Genomic DNA, 15,006 nt, shown 5'->3' with positions numbered 1-15,006 from the left:
TAACCATATCTTTTAGTAAACCTTAAACTACTTTCTTTAACCCTTTAAAGGGACATTTTTTTCTATTCATATTATGTTTAAATATTTTTAGGCTTGAAATTAGAATAAGAAAAGGGATTCATTTAGTTTATTATATAAATTTAATTTGATTAATTAATTAATTTGGTTAATTAATAATTAAGTAACAAATCAAGACGCATTATTTTGTGTGAGATAAAGAACTGAAGCATCTAAGTTTCTGTTTTTCTAAAAACATTATCATAACTTATGCCAACCTACATAATTTCATACAAAGATTGATAAATTTGGTGGGAAGCATACTTCCCACGGCCCTAGAAAGGGAAATCATTAAATTGTTTTCAAGACTTTCAGTAGAAAAGAAATTTCATTTGTATGAAATTTATTATATAATTAGAAATGGTGTCCTTTCTCAATCGCCGTCTAAACTTTCGTACTCTTTATATTTTAGAAAAGAGTTTTCAGTTACATTGAAGCAACAAACAATTTTTTTTGAGCAGAAAAATGTCATATAACTGTTTTTACTTAAAAAGGTTAATGCTATATAACTGTTTTTACTTAAGAACAGTTATATAGCCTTAACCTTATTTTTAAAAAACCTTATTTTAATTTGAAATATAAAATTCGATTAATTTTTCTTAGTTCAGATGTTTTCCTTTGTGCTAGATGATTTCATTTTTACGATAAAAAATTTGTACTAATTATTCCATTTTAAAAGAAGTAAATTTCATTTTTAAAATATCTATTTGGTTTTTTTGCAATGCTGTAATAGAAAGTATTGTCAGAAAATTTTATTTTTATAACATGCTTTGATTCTTCGTGCAAGTTTTCTTCAATTCTTCGTTTGATGTTGCAAGACATTACAATTCTCAACTTTTCGTCTTTAGTTAAGATTCGAAAGACATATATTTTTGAATGAATTTTTTGTTAATTAAAAGAATCGCACACTTTTTGCAAAAATAGGAAATGCATTGTTATCTAGAATTATCTCTTGTATATTTATGACATTAAAATATATTCCATAATTGAGAACAAAAAAGTGCTAGTTTACTAAACAAAGAAATATTTTTGGAACTATTAATATGCGGAGATATGTAATTTTTTAAAGATCAGTATAACCATTTCGAATTTTATCAATTCATATTAAAGAAGACTGTTCTAAAATTTAAAAAAAATATTAGAAAATACTTAATTTTCAGTAATTATTTAAAGCTGTTTAAGGGCGAAAATAATATTCCTATGATTTTCACATTGACGTATATTTTTAACGATGATCTTATAAAATTTTGTCCCAAATGTACCATGTAATTTTTAATTTGGCTGTTTCAAGCATTTGCAGAATGATTGTCCAAATGAAAATTTTAGTAAGGGAATGAAATACATATTTTTCAATTGAATTTTTTTTTTGATGTTTTGCAGAATTTCTAGTAAGTGAATGTACCTTTGTATTATGAAATAACTTAAATAAAATCGTGCATTTTTTTCTTCTTTTACTTTAGAATTTGAATTTTTTTTTTTTTACAAATAAGAATGTTACTAATTCTCAATTTACAGCCAAAAATATGCATATGCAATAATTTCATTACTTATTTTCTTCATCATTATCTTAATCGCTTATATCTGCAGACATCATTTTACTTGTTTACAATGTGTACGTTTCTTTTTCCTCCCAATTTCCTTTTTTTATTGCAGACATTTCTCTTTTTTTAAAGATTTACCTTAAGTGCTTTTGGCATATTTAAGATTATTTTTTTTATATAATTTCATTTAATATAGGGCAAAATTTAAAAAAGAATTCTTTATTAAAAATTATTATTTTACTAGTATTTTTAGGTAATAACATATGAAGAAATTTCAGAATTTGAATAAACAAATAATTTCCACGAATATTCTTTTACTTCAAAGACCATTCTAGGAAATGCTTGACTGCTGATGATTAATCACATTCTGCATCAGATAAACGCAATCAACGGTCGCAGACATAACATTAATATATTTATCAGCATGCAGATACAAGTTGTTTTTTCGGCCACGAAGCAATTCCTGTGACGAGATGAACCTCATTCATCGTCCCAAGAGATCGGCTTATAATACAAATGACTTTCTTTCTTGTTTTGGGAAGTAATAATCAGAAGTAGCTTTCTCCATTTCGGATTCAATAGAATTCATTGAGACTAGAAGACGAAGAATACCATGGCTTTACTCCGGTAATTCTTTGAAATTTTAAATACTAATATTGAAAGATACTTTTTAAGCAAGTTGAGATGAAAAGGGCGGTACTAGAGCTATACCTCTTACTCGGAATTTTCATGCCATTCTAATGAGAGAACTTTTGATTCTCGAATTCACTACGCATAAATACATGGTATATTAACTGTGCAATTTAAACTAATACTTTCCTTTAATACAATTTTAAATTAAAATATAAATTTAATCTGTCCACTTTCAGAAATCAAAATATCATTTAAACAGAAAGATGATTTCCTTAATTAACATGAAATGCAATTTCTAGTATCAAACGTGTATCGATTTCAGAATATTTCGTATCATCCAGGATAAATTAAATGGAATATTATTATTAATACTCATATATGTTGCAGATCGAGCTTCAAAAATTACTTTTGTGTATAACATCAATAAATATTTCTTAAAATGGGCAAGTTTCTTATTAGTAAACTTTATGAATATTGAAATCTCTTACCAAAATCTAGTTGTCGTTTCTTGAAAATTTTAGAGCAGATAAATAGCCTCGGGTAAATTGAACTTCGAAATTATGGTTGCAGATATTATCAGGAATCAGTCATATCTACTTCCTATTCCAACATAGGTCATATGCCAACATAGAATGTCGCTAGAAATGACAATTTCTTGATTATAAAATAACTTCTCTGTGTAGAAGTAAGCATTCATCCGTTGCCGAAGGCTTCTCTAGAGTTTCCACATCAATCATTTTATTAATTAATGATATAACGCCTGTTTCATTTTTATTTCAAAATCCTGCAGCATTTTAATTTTCTTAGGAAGACATTTAAAAGTCAAACATTTACAATATTTATAAGTGAACACTTTAAAATTAAACAAAATAATATTCACTAAAAGTATGGATCATCGTTGACTGGCATCTGTAGGAGTTTCGAAAGTGAATTAATATTTGGTGCGGATGACTTCAATCTTCTAAATTGATCAGTTGATTAATCAATTAAACTGCTCTAAATTTTTAAATTTTTATTTAAATTTAATATCAAAATTTATAAATATTATTAATTATGGCTGCTGAATCTGAAAAGGGATGGATGAATAACTATAACGTGACCTAACAGAGATTTCAAGATAAGATTATGAACTAAATGTTTATAAATATGATGATTCATTTCTGATTACAAAGACATTTCTATAAATTATTTAGTATCTCTAATTTAATTATAAATAACAAAATGTTATTTGTACTGAAAATAAAATTATTTTTATATTCTGATCAAAATTCAATTTTATTCTAAGTAAAGAGTAGAACAGTTTCTTATTTTAGTGTGATAAACAATTCATGTTGAAATGTACTGCGAAACAGCTTTTTATCAGAAATAAGAACACTATATTCGATAGAAAAGTAACCTTTCTGTTAAATGTAACCTTCTGTTGGTTATTCCTTTCTTTCTTTAATACGAGAAAAAAATTCTTTTAAAAACGTCTCAAATATTAATGTGAATTTCAAAATAAATTTCGTTTTTCTATGGCGTTTCAGATAAGGCTAAGACAGAAACCAAAATCGAATTTTTGGTATTAATGTAGAATCTTAAACCACATTTGCAAATAGGGTTCAATGTTAGCACAGCAATTTTTATAAGGAAGCAGTCCAAACGGAAGTCGGGGCTTAAATTTATATTATTTTATTTACATCGAAGCATTCTTCGAAAGTAATTTTCCAAATTTCTGTATTTGAAATGATTGGACATGACTGATTTGTCACATTTTAAAGGTGAAAAATTTTAAATGGAATCATACCGTAAAGGTATTGTCACATCGCATCTGCGGGAATATTTTACCAAGGAAGAGAGCAGGATCAATTTAATCATGTCCATGTCAGTTCCAACACTCTGTGTATTTCAAAAGAACTCAATGTTATTTTTATCTTCAAGTGGATGTGACATTGTGTAATAATAAAAAAAAACAGTACAAATGCCAAACTGTGAAATTTTATTTATAATTTTTATACCTATTAAATGAGAGGAAAATTATAATTTTTTTTAAGGGAGTTAAATTTTTGAGTCCATAAAGGTATATAAAACATATTTTTTATGCAAGTGAAATTATATATTTTACTACTAACTGCTTACCTATTCATAAAAAGCTAAGTAAAGAATTAGAAGAATTTTCCCATGAAAAAAAATGGCTTTTAAAACTATATCAGTACAAGAAAGAGACATCAATAAAAACGACTTATCAAATTCTGTTTATTTTTCTCTGTTAATAAAAACTTAGTTTTTATTTAATATTTAGTATTATAATATTTTAAAGATTTAGATTTATTTTCGCACGTTAATGGAAAAAAAATAATTTATTATTTTAAATAGACTTATTTGCAAATGATAATCCATTATACTTTAATGGAAGTGCTATGGTAATACTAAATATGTGAAGGTTATAAAATAAGCTTAACAAAAATAATTATTTTTATAAATAACTTACGGTATGTTTTCTCATACATTTTAAACATTGCTTATCTTTTGCAATGTTTATGACTTTTTTTAGTTTATTATTTTATCTTTTGCAATGTGTATTACTTTTCAGTTTATTATTCTATTTTTCGTATATAAACTACTATTTATTAATTTCTATTTTCAGTTTATCGGCATGCTATTAACTGCGGCTGAAAATATTTAACGTTTTAAAAATTTAAAAATATTAATTTTAAAAAAATCATCTTTATAAGAAGGAAACTAAATTATGGAATCAATTTATAATAAATAAATATAAAATCCCCCATCGTTGTCGGAATAAAAAACTGAGCAAAATATTGTTTTGAGTTTGAATTTTAAATGAGTCAGAAAAAACTCAGTAACTAGAATTTGTAATTGCTGTCATTTTAAGCGAATTCTTCAATGTATTTATGCAGATGATTGAAAGAAAATAATATCCAGTATTCTATGTTAACAAAAAATTCTCACGGCATATTTACATTATTTTTAAGAACTCTGATACAAATAGCAAATTTATCATATAGCAGGAGATAAAATGAAGTTAAGGAAATTTTATTTCTGATAGATACAATTTAAGAAAAAAAAATATTTATTTAATAAAAACATCTGGGATTGTTGTTTTAAAACTATTTATTTATTTATTACAAATGCCCAGAAAATTGGCCATGACGCCATTAGATCTCTAACCTTATAACAATGGCAGAGACACAAGGAAGGAGACAAAACCGTAGTAGATTGTTATAAAACTATCAATAATAAATATATTTTAAACAATAATCAAATCGTGAATTTGACTGTAAAATTATTTTTTTTCGAATAGAAGGAAGCTATTTTTTGACTGAAAAAAGACAAATTACACTTCCTATATATGTGATATTGGGCTTCTTAAACATACACTTAGAAAATATTAATTCCCGTGATAATATTTTCTTATTATATTTATGTGAATTCAATAAATTCTTCTTTGTACAAGAAATTATCTCCTTTAACTGACGATAAAATTAGCATAGTGCGTGATAAGAAATATGATCTTCTTGTCATCGTTTAATGCGCTTTCAAAGATAATGATAAATTTCTCCAGTCGAAATCAAGTATTCAAAAATATAACTAAACACACACATAACAATACCAATGCTTTCTTTATAGTGACTGGTGCTACTGTATAATCAAAAGTAATGAATAAAGGAACACATTCAAGACGTAGCCCAATCGCAAAATATGGATACAATCAAAGGAAGTCAAAACAGAAAAAAAAATATGACGATAAATAAATTCATTCATAATCCCAAATGACAAGATAAATTCTATCATCCATTGAACAATTGGACCAGAATGTACAGTCGATTAATTCCCTTTTTTGTGATAACATCTTATTGTTGCATTAAATGTTTTCTCTGCATCTTGTGGGTATTCAGGCCTTTTTCCATAGTTGATAGCTTGGAACTAGAAGAAAGCTAATCCCACGTCTTCGTCTAATACCCAATGTTCTTTTTTGTGAACCCTCTCAGTTAGATAAGTATTAAGAGAAAATTCACCTAACACTAGAAACAACATTTGGCTTTACTATATTCTTATCTATTCAACGAATGATTTTTTTCATTCATTAAATAAAAGGAATGTATTCTCAGCTTTAATTTATATGTATTTATTTTTGTAATTTGTAAATAAAAATATAATATAAACATACACGTTCTAAATAATATTAAAAACAACAATGGATAGGAAATTTAAATTATTTTAACCCCAATTCCACTTGTTTGCTATTTGTTTATAATGGCACTTGCCATGGACAAGTTCGCTGACGAAGTCAGCGAATTGAAGCCAAGAGAGCGTCTCTTATTTTAGTAGGGCCAACTTGGGCCAAGAGTACGTCTTAGCTATTCACGCATCACATTCGCTTGCACAACCTCTTTTTTACAGGGAGGCACATTCACACATCTCACAGATAGGACAGATGAAGAATAACCATGCCCGAACAGGGACCAATTCTACAAATCATATGCCCATTGAGGTATTTGACCTCAAATCATATGACCTTGAGGCATCATATATCATGAGGTATTTGGATGGCTTGTTAGCTCTTACCTAATTCTTTTATCTAATCGAGTCGATTGCTGAAAACCATTTATGTAGTTTTGAAAGGGATTCTTAAGGAGGCGATAATGAATGCAAATTATTTTCTTTCTTTAATTTGTTTCAAATATAGTGCTACTTGTAGTACACTATAATGTACCTATAAATGTGAATAAAAATGTTCTAGAAATCTGCCCTATTTTTTGACAACATCAAGGAATTTGTAATTTTTTTGAAACAAGCATTTTGAATAATATAAGCTCATTCAATAATTGATCTGCTTCACGTTTTTTTTAAATAATTTTATTAAATTAAAATCTTCTGTTATTAAAAAACGGTATGCAAATACTTATATTCAAGTTAGATAGTATTAAAACATTCCTTATGGGTTTATATTTCAACTTTATAACTAACTAAATGTATGGGTCAATAGTTGAAGAAAAGTACAGGGTAATTATAATTAAAGTTACGATTTCAAAAATCGATAATTTTAAAACTACTCATCAGAATGGCTTGATATTTTAGACGAACAATTGTGAGACAATGGAATCTTGTTCAACGAAAGAAAAAAAGTTCCAATATGTGCCGATAAAGGGCGCTGTCAAAGTTCACATTTTTTGGAGATAAGTGAATTTATTTATACATGGTATACGCACCGCAGACATAGTTGTCATAAAAGTGCAGAGCACCAGCTGTTTGCCTGAATGCATCATCATGACTCTGACTATGAAGGATCGTGCTCTGCTCTTGGAGCTTTTTTATAAGCTTCAAGAGCAGAGATTACAAGACAAGAGCCTTACGATTTTTTGCCCGAATGGAAGTGGACAATGGATGCCAATGGAACATTCAGTGGTCTGACGAAGCCTATTTCCGTTTGCACGGCTCTGTAAATACGCAAAATTGCAGGATGTGGGCAACCGAGAATCCGTTACAGATAAAGCTATTACCAGTTTCAGTGTGAAAATATCATTGTGTGGTGCGGAAAAAAGGCAGCGTTCATTATCGGCCCGTTTTTCTTCGAAAAGATCACACATGCGCTCCCGTTACCTGCATCGTTACTGACAGGCGGCATGAAGGACTTTTGCGTAACCATGTCCTTCCGGCACTTCAACAGCGCCAGTGTGAGGATCGCCCAATATCCATGCAAGATGACTCTACTCCGCACATTGCTACTCCTGTGAAGCAGTTGTTGATTACTCATTTCGGAAATGATAGGGTCATAAGCTGCCATTTTCTAACAACGTGGCGGCCACGTTCTCCCAACTTAAACCCATGTGATTTCTGGCTGTGGGGGTAGCTGAAAATTGTTGTTTACAGCAGGCTGATTGAGAATCTCGCAGGCTTCAAGACAAGAGTCACATACCACATCCGTTATATCAGTACATATACCCTTCGATCTGTTGCGGAGCATGCCTTTTGCGCTTCCGATTAGTAGCGGAACAAACCGAAGGGCATATCAAACAACTTATGCTTTAACCACCCATTAGTAAAGTGTTTATTCCATGCAACTGTTTTTGTCATTATCACTGTTGTCGCTTTAAATATGCATTCTTGTTCTATCGCTAATACATTTTTAGTAAACCCTTGAACTCTATTGTTTCCTTTTGGCTAACAATATTCCTATATTTAACGAACCCATTTTTGGTTTTCCCCTTGACTGCACTATCTGTCTGCATATTTTGAAATTATTTTTTTCCTTTGCCAAGCAAAATTCCATTGCCTTATGATTGTTCTGCTAAAATATCAAGTCATTCTGATTAGTAGTTTTAAAATTATCGCTTTTTGAAATCGTAACTTTAATTATAATCACCCTATGCATCAGTAGGCGTTAATCACATTCCAGTTCATAAAAATGTAAATGCTATAATTGAGGGAATGCTTTTCGTAGAATCTGAATGCTAACTCACCTTTATTTATTTTAGTTATGCATAAATTTTCTTTTCTGTATATACGAGTGTCATTGTGAGACTCATTGGTAATTTTGAACCTTTTTCCAGATTATATTATAATCTCTAAAACCGAGGTCATATTGAAGTGAACATGTCTAATGCCTAATTATATTATACACCATCAAAATTCTTTATTATTTGTTTTCTTTTTTTAAATAAAACAGAAATTGAATTCAATTATTTTTCTATAATTTTAAATTATAGCAAGATTTTACTGAGCTGTTTTTAAACTTATTTTGAATAACCTACTCTCAAAACAGATATTTTGTTTGAATACTTCACTGTTGTTTTTGTAATTAATTTCTGCAATGCTATTTTGTAAAAGTTATAACATTTTTACAATCAAGGATGTTTCAAAAATTTTAAAAAAATTCTTCTGTTTAAAAATATTTGTTATCTTTATAATGGAATTGTTATATTTCTTTTGGAAAAAATTAGTAGAGCCCAAATTGCAATATAATCACGATACAAATAAGTAATGAAAGATATTTTAATTAATGAATATGGATGCAAATAATTAATGAATTTATTTTCTTTTGATTAATGAATAAATTTAATTGTGTTTGAAAGTTATTTTTTTCAATTTTCAATTTCTTCACTAATAACGAATAATCCATCAAGAAAGGATTAAACACCCACGAATGGTTACATTATGAATATACTTAGTCTACAATACTTAAGAGAATCTAAAAATTATTTTTAGATATTGAATGCCATTTTCATTCGTTGCTATTACAAACTCAGTCTCTACATTAATGACAAAAATGAAAAACGTGTTAAGCTTTATATTTATAGTTAGAAAAATAATTTATGAACCATCATTTATATGAGACCCATTATGCAAACTGAGAAGAATTGCGATAAATTGGTTTGATACAAATGGTCTAGAAATAAATTCCAAGATAAGGATTCCCTTATTTAAAAATGATGAATTGTTCATATATCTGATTTATGCTTACAATAAATTTTATTTATTGCTATTTTTTGTTCCTTATACAAACGATTTATCATTTTTTTGTATTTATATCAGATATATATCCTATTAATCTCTAATATATGCGAAGTAGACACATAATTAACGAGAATATTTTAATGACAGCATAAAATAAATTTGAAAGATTATATAAAGAATCACTAATATTATTGAATTTTATCTGTGTGTTTAAGATGCAGAGAATTTGGGCAATGCAATAACAATAAATTTGAAATATATTATAAAAATGCTATTTCTGACTTAAGTTAAAAATATTTTTATATTATTAAGGTTTTGAATCAGACTTTCTTTTATGAAAACAGTAATTTAAAATGAAATGTTGTAAACAAACTCTAGTCTGTTTAGTGCAGTTTTCATAGTGTTCAATGTGAGAAATAGTAAACTTCTATTTTGGAAGGGTCTTTAAAATTCTGAGTCATAGCCTGGTAACAAAAATTTCATCTCCACAGGCATTCTACACTCATCCACGTAAAAAAATTTGACTACTGAAGAAGACAGACAAGACAGTCTAACATGTGGGATACAAATACCTTATAATTTTCTCAATAACATGGTGAAGACGACTTTCGAGAGGGTACTCCATTCACTTAAATATTACATGGTGCAATAGTGAGGAAAATTGATATTTGAATACATATTTAGCCCCTATCCTGATCACATTTACAGTGAATTGTCAGATTTGATATCATAGTCAATCCTTGACCAATACGAGTTCAAGTGAATTGTAGTTATGCAATAAAGCATGAATATGTGATAGATCAAATAGCTTTGTCATACATTAGATATATTTTTTTTTAATTTTAGCAATTTTAATTTCACATTTAAAATATCCTTCTAAACAATTGAGTAGATATTACTTGCCGAAGTGATAGTATATATGGAATTAAAATGGAAAAAGTATGAATGAAGTTTGTAAATTTCTGTTTTATTTTTTGTTAGTTTTATAATAAGTATTAATAAAATAGAATTAAATCATATATTTTTGGATAAAATGAGTAGAAATATTACGTTTAATCCACTTAAAAAGTTTTACTTCGAATTATATGAAAAGAAAACAGTGATAAAAAAAATATGAGAACTTCGCACAGATATAATAAAATATAAGACACGAAAATGTAATATGAATTACAAATTTCTTTTCATGACTTTCTCTCAAAATATTTTTTACGAAGTTTTAAGATTTTCCAAGTGCCTTATTTGTTAGGAAAATTGCTTAAAATTAATAAATATTCTTTCATAAACTAACATAAATATGTGTATTCATTCTTTGTTTCTAATGCCGTTAAATAATAAAAAAAAAATATTTTAGCTGAAACTTTGGTGAAAATTCAATATGTGTGCAGTTATTCCTGAACATTAATTGTAAATATAGTTACAAAAATATTAGTTTTATTTAGAAAATATAATTAGTTGAAAGCAATTAAAAAGTTAAATAGTTAATAATTAGAAATGTTCAAAAATTTAAAATTAAAGATAAAGAATTTAATTCAAACATTTATATATCTGATTCGAAATATTCTTCTTAATTATCAATCAAATGTCTAATGAAAAGCCACTTTATCTGCAGTTACATTTCTGACTAATTAATGCTGTTATTCACTGATTAAATCTTTTATTGCATTGGAGATACAAATGCGAAGACAATATATAAATATTGATTTTGGAAAAAGCATTAGGAAAAAATGAAATTTCAAAATAACTGATCAAAGTTTCTTCCATTTTCTTCATATATGCAATTGTTTTCAATGTATATTGGCTCCTGATCTACCTCATATGCTTTTAAGAAAATATAGCGATGAGCGAATTAGTAAATATTTCATGACGTTGGAAAAATTCTATATTTTACTGCAAAAATCCTCAAAAAGTAAAAATAAATACACGAGTTCAGCTACGTATGTCTAAGAAGAAATAGAAACATAAAAAGATTAAATATGAATGTATTTTTTTTCTCAAGACAAATTGTTGTTTATCTTCAGTGTTATTTTTTTGCTAATTACGGAAAGAATACTAAACGTAAGCATCATATGAAACATTATTTTGTACTTATGCTTTCTGAATGAATACAAATGCGAAAGAAAATATTCATGAAAGTGCTTTTAGAAGGTCAGTATTAGTTTGAAATACTAGACATCTTTTCTGTTATTTATGCGACGAAAATATTATATCTTTATGGGTCAAGTTAAAATATGTAGAAGTTTACCAAGTGAGAGTTTCATGGGTTGTATATATAGTTGAGTTCAGTACATTTTGAGTTTTGCTGGTTTACAAAAGAGTGGTTCTCAGTTATTTAATGGATAGAATAAGTTTGAAAGAATGGGTTTAATTAATTATAATGATTTACATTTAAAACTATTAAAGAAATTATTGTGTATATATATATATATATACATAATATACAGAGGTGGCCAAAAATGTGGACACTTTTGCAAATAGTTATGTTTTCTAACTTTGTTTACTTATAGAAAATGTTATATTTCACAAAATGTAAACTTTTACATATCATTTTAAAGAGAATTCAATACTGAATTCAATGAAAAAAGCAAAATACAAATATTTGCAATACAAAAAAAGGTATTTTTACTTTAATCTGAATTAACAAAGAAAGTGATGAAGTGGATTGTAATTTCTAACTTTCGTGGCAAATCACTGTTCGTGTTCTGGAAACCAATCAAATGTTATTAACTGCTAGCAGAAACCGACATCATGTTTAAAGGTTGGAAAAGGTCTTTATTTATTGTGCTTTTACTGTGGAAGTATGATTGTTTTTATGTCATAAAATTGCTAATTAGAAGTTTTGTTAAACTTTTTAATACATATTTGGATTTTTTAAAAATATTTCTAATATTTAGTTAATAATAAATAACATCAAATAAAAGAATATATTGGGCTCCAAGAAAGATAACTAAGAATATTGTGATGCATGAATGTGTTCTTTCCTATGCTGAAATTACAAGACAGGTAGGGGGCTCAGTGACTACATTTGGAATACGAAAATTTTATTTACGATATCAGGAAACAAAATTAATAATAATAAAAAAAAGCAGGACATGGCTGAAAAAGGTGAACCACATCTGTTGATGACAGAAAAATAAACAGACTTAGTCTCCAAGATAGAATGTCATCAGCGGCCATCAGAAGTTAATTGAATGATGTTGGCATTTATGTCAGTTCAAGAACAATCAGGAGAAAATTATTAGATGTTGCATTAAGAGGTAGAATTGAACTAAAAAATCCTTATCTCAATTTAAGCAGAGTGTAAAAAGTTCACAGTGGTCAAAGGAACGCATTAATTGGGCAGATGATTAGTAATTACAAGTTATTCGTATTGATGAAACAAACATATTGTTATTCGGTAGTGATGGTAAAAATAAGTAAGACATAGAATAAGCGAAGAACTACATCCTGACTGCATTCAGGCAACTATGAAGAATTAAGTTAGTGTTATAATTTGGTCATGCATGTCAGTAGACAATATTGGTCTCCTTCATGTTATCGATGGGACATTAAATGCAACAACATACATTAGTACTAGAGTCAACATTTACTCCTCCCATCAGTGATCTATTTCCCAACAACGCATAATTTATTTTTCATCAGGATTCAGCTCCTTGCTACATACCAAAAATATCGAAAGAGTGCTTTATGACAAAGAACATTAAATTGTTACCATGGCCAAAATTATTGAGAATTTATGGGACCATTTGAAAACTCTTGCACATATGAAGAGTTCGTAAAATAAAAAAAAAATAATTGAGGCTATAATTGTTTCCTGGCATCCTGTAATAACAAAGGAAGAGCTTAAAACTCTAGTCAGCTCAATGAAATATCAAATTGAAGCTGTAATAAAAAAATAAAGGCTACTGATAACTCACTGCAGGCATCAGCATCTAATGTATGTCGATAATTATTGCCACTCAACTTTTTTTTGGATTGCAAATATTTTAATTTTGCTTTTTGTATTGAAATCAGCATTAAATTCTGTTTAAAATGATATGTGAAACGTTACATTTTCTATAAGCATACAAAGTTAGAAAACATAAAAATTTCCACAATGTTGGCTATTACTGTATATATATATATATATATATATATATATATATATATATATATATATATATATATATATATATATATATATATATATATATATATAGTTTTAAAACATTAACTAACTTATTAATTAAGAGAATGATGTTTGTATGAATATAGAGGCTCTCAAATCCTTGCTTCCGAGATTTCACAGAGTATCGCTGTCTCATTTCACAAAGATTTATTTTTCCATTTTTCTATGACAATTTTTTTTTTCTTAAAAACTGAATTGAGGTATATTACAATACACCGATTATTTGATTAGCACCTACAAGGACTTTCTGGAGATAAAAACATTATGGAATTGTATTGTTAAGGCTTCTGCTACAAGACATTTGTATCGAGACTGTAAATAATTTGAAAATACATTCAATGGCGACATTCTAGCGGGATTAGGCTTAAAGTTTAGTAAAATAAAGTATTAAAGTAAAGAAAACGCATCTTGAAAGATAATATAAGTAAATTACTTAATAATTAAGGATTTATAATATAACAAATAATTTGGAGAGAATGTCATAAAAGCATTATTAATATAAAATTATTGTTTTAACAATATATGCACAGTATAATGTTTGTAAGAAATATTTAATAGGATGTTTTAAATAAAATATTGAGTATTAAAAATAATTTAGTATATGATAGCAAATGTTTTATTTCAAAATTATTTATAAAAATAATAATCACGAGGCTTTTAATATCTTATTGTCATATTATTTTAATTTTGTTTTGCACATTCTATGCGGTTAAATTGTAATTTACAATGATTAAAACATTTATTCATAATTACTTGGAATACTATCAACAAAATGAATTTCTCATATGCAGCTAATAATGGGAAAAACAACTAAAATTTTATTGTTAAATTTTTCTAGAAATTTATTAATTACACTAAATATGTTCGGAAATTACAAATTTATATATTAAGCTACACAAAAACAGAAGATTTTAAAATAGTTAGGTAATTCATAAACCTCTTCTTGGTTCCGGATTAAATGACTCCTTCTAATTAATTTTCAAAAATCCTTAACCATCTCTCTATAGTTAAAAATAGTAAAATTTAATCAAGGAGGTTTATACTGATTGAATAATTTAAAATTTATCTAAATTAATTTAATAATTCTATTAATCACTTAAAAATTTTAAAATGCGAATACTTGGGTTAAAATAGATATTTAGTAGAAGAAAAAGC

Source organism: Argiope bruennichi, chromosome 3 (assembly GCF_947563725.1).
Source record: "Argiope bruennichi chromosome 3, qqArgBrue1.1, whole genome shotgun sequence".
In the NCBI taxonomy this organism is placed as follows: Eukaryota; Metazoa; Arthropoda; class Arachnida; order Araneae; family Araneidae; genus Argiope; species Argiope bruennichi.
The sequence above is the reverse complement of the archived record's forward strand: the minus strand, read 5'-3'. Positions refer to the sequence as shown.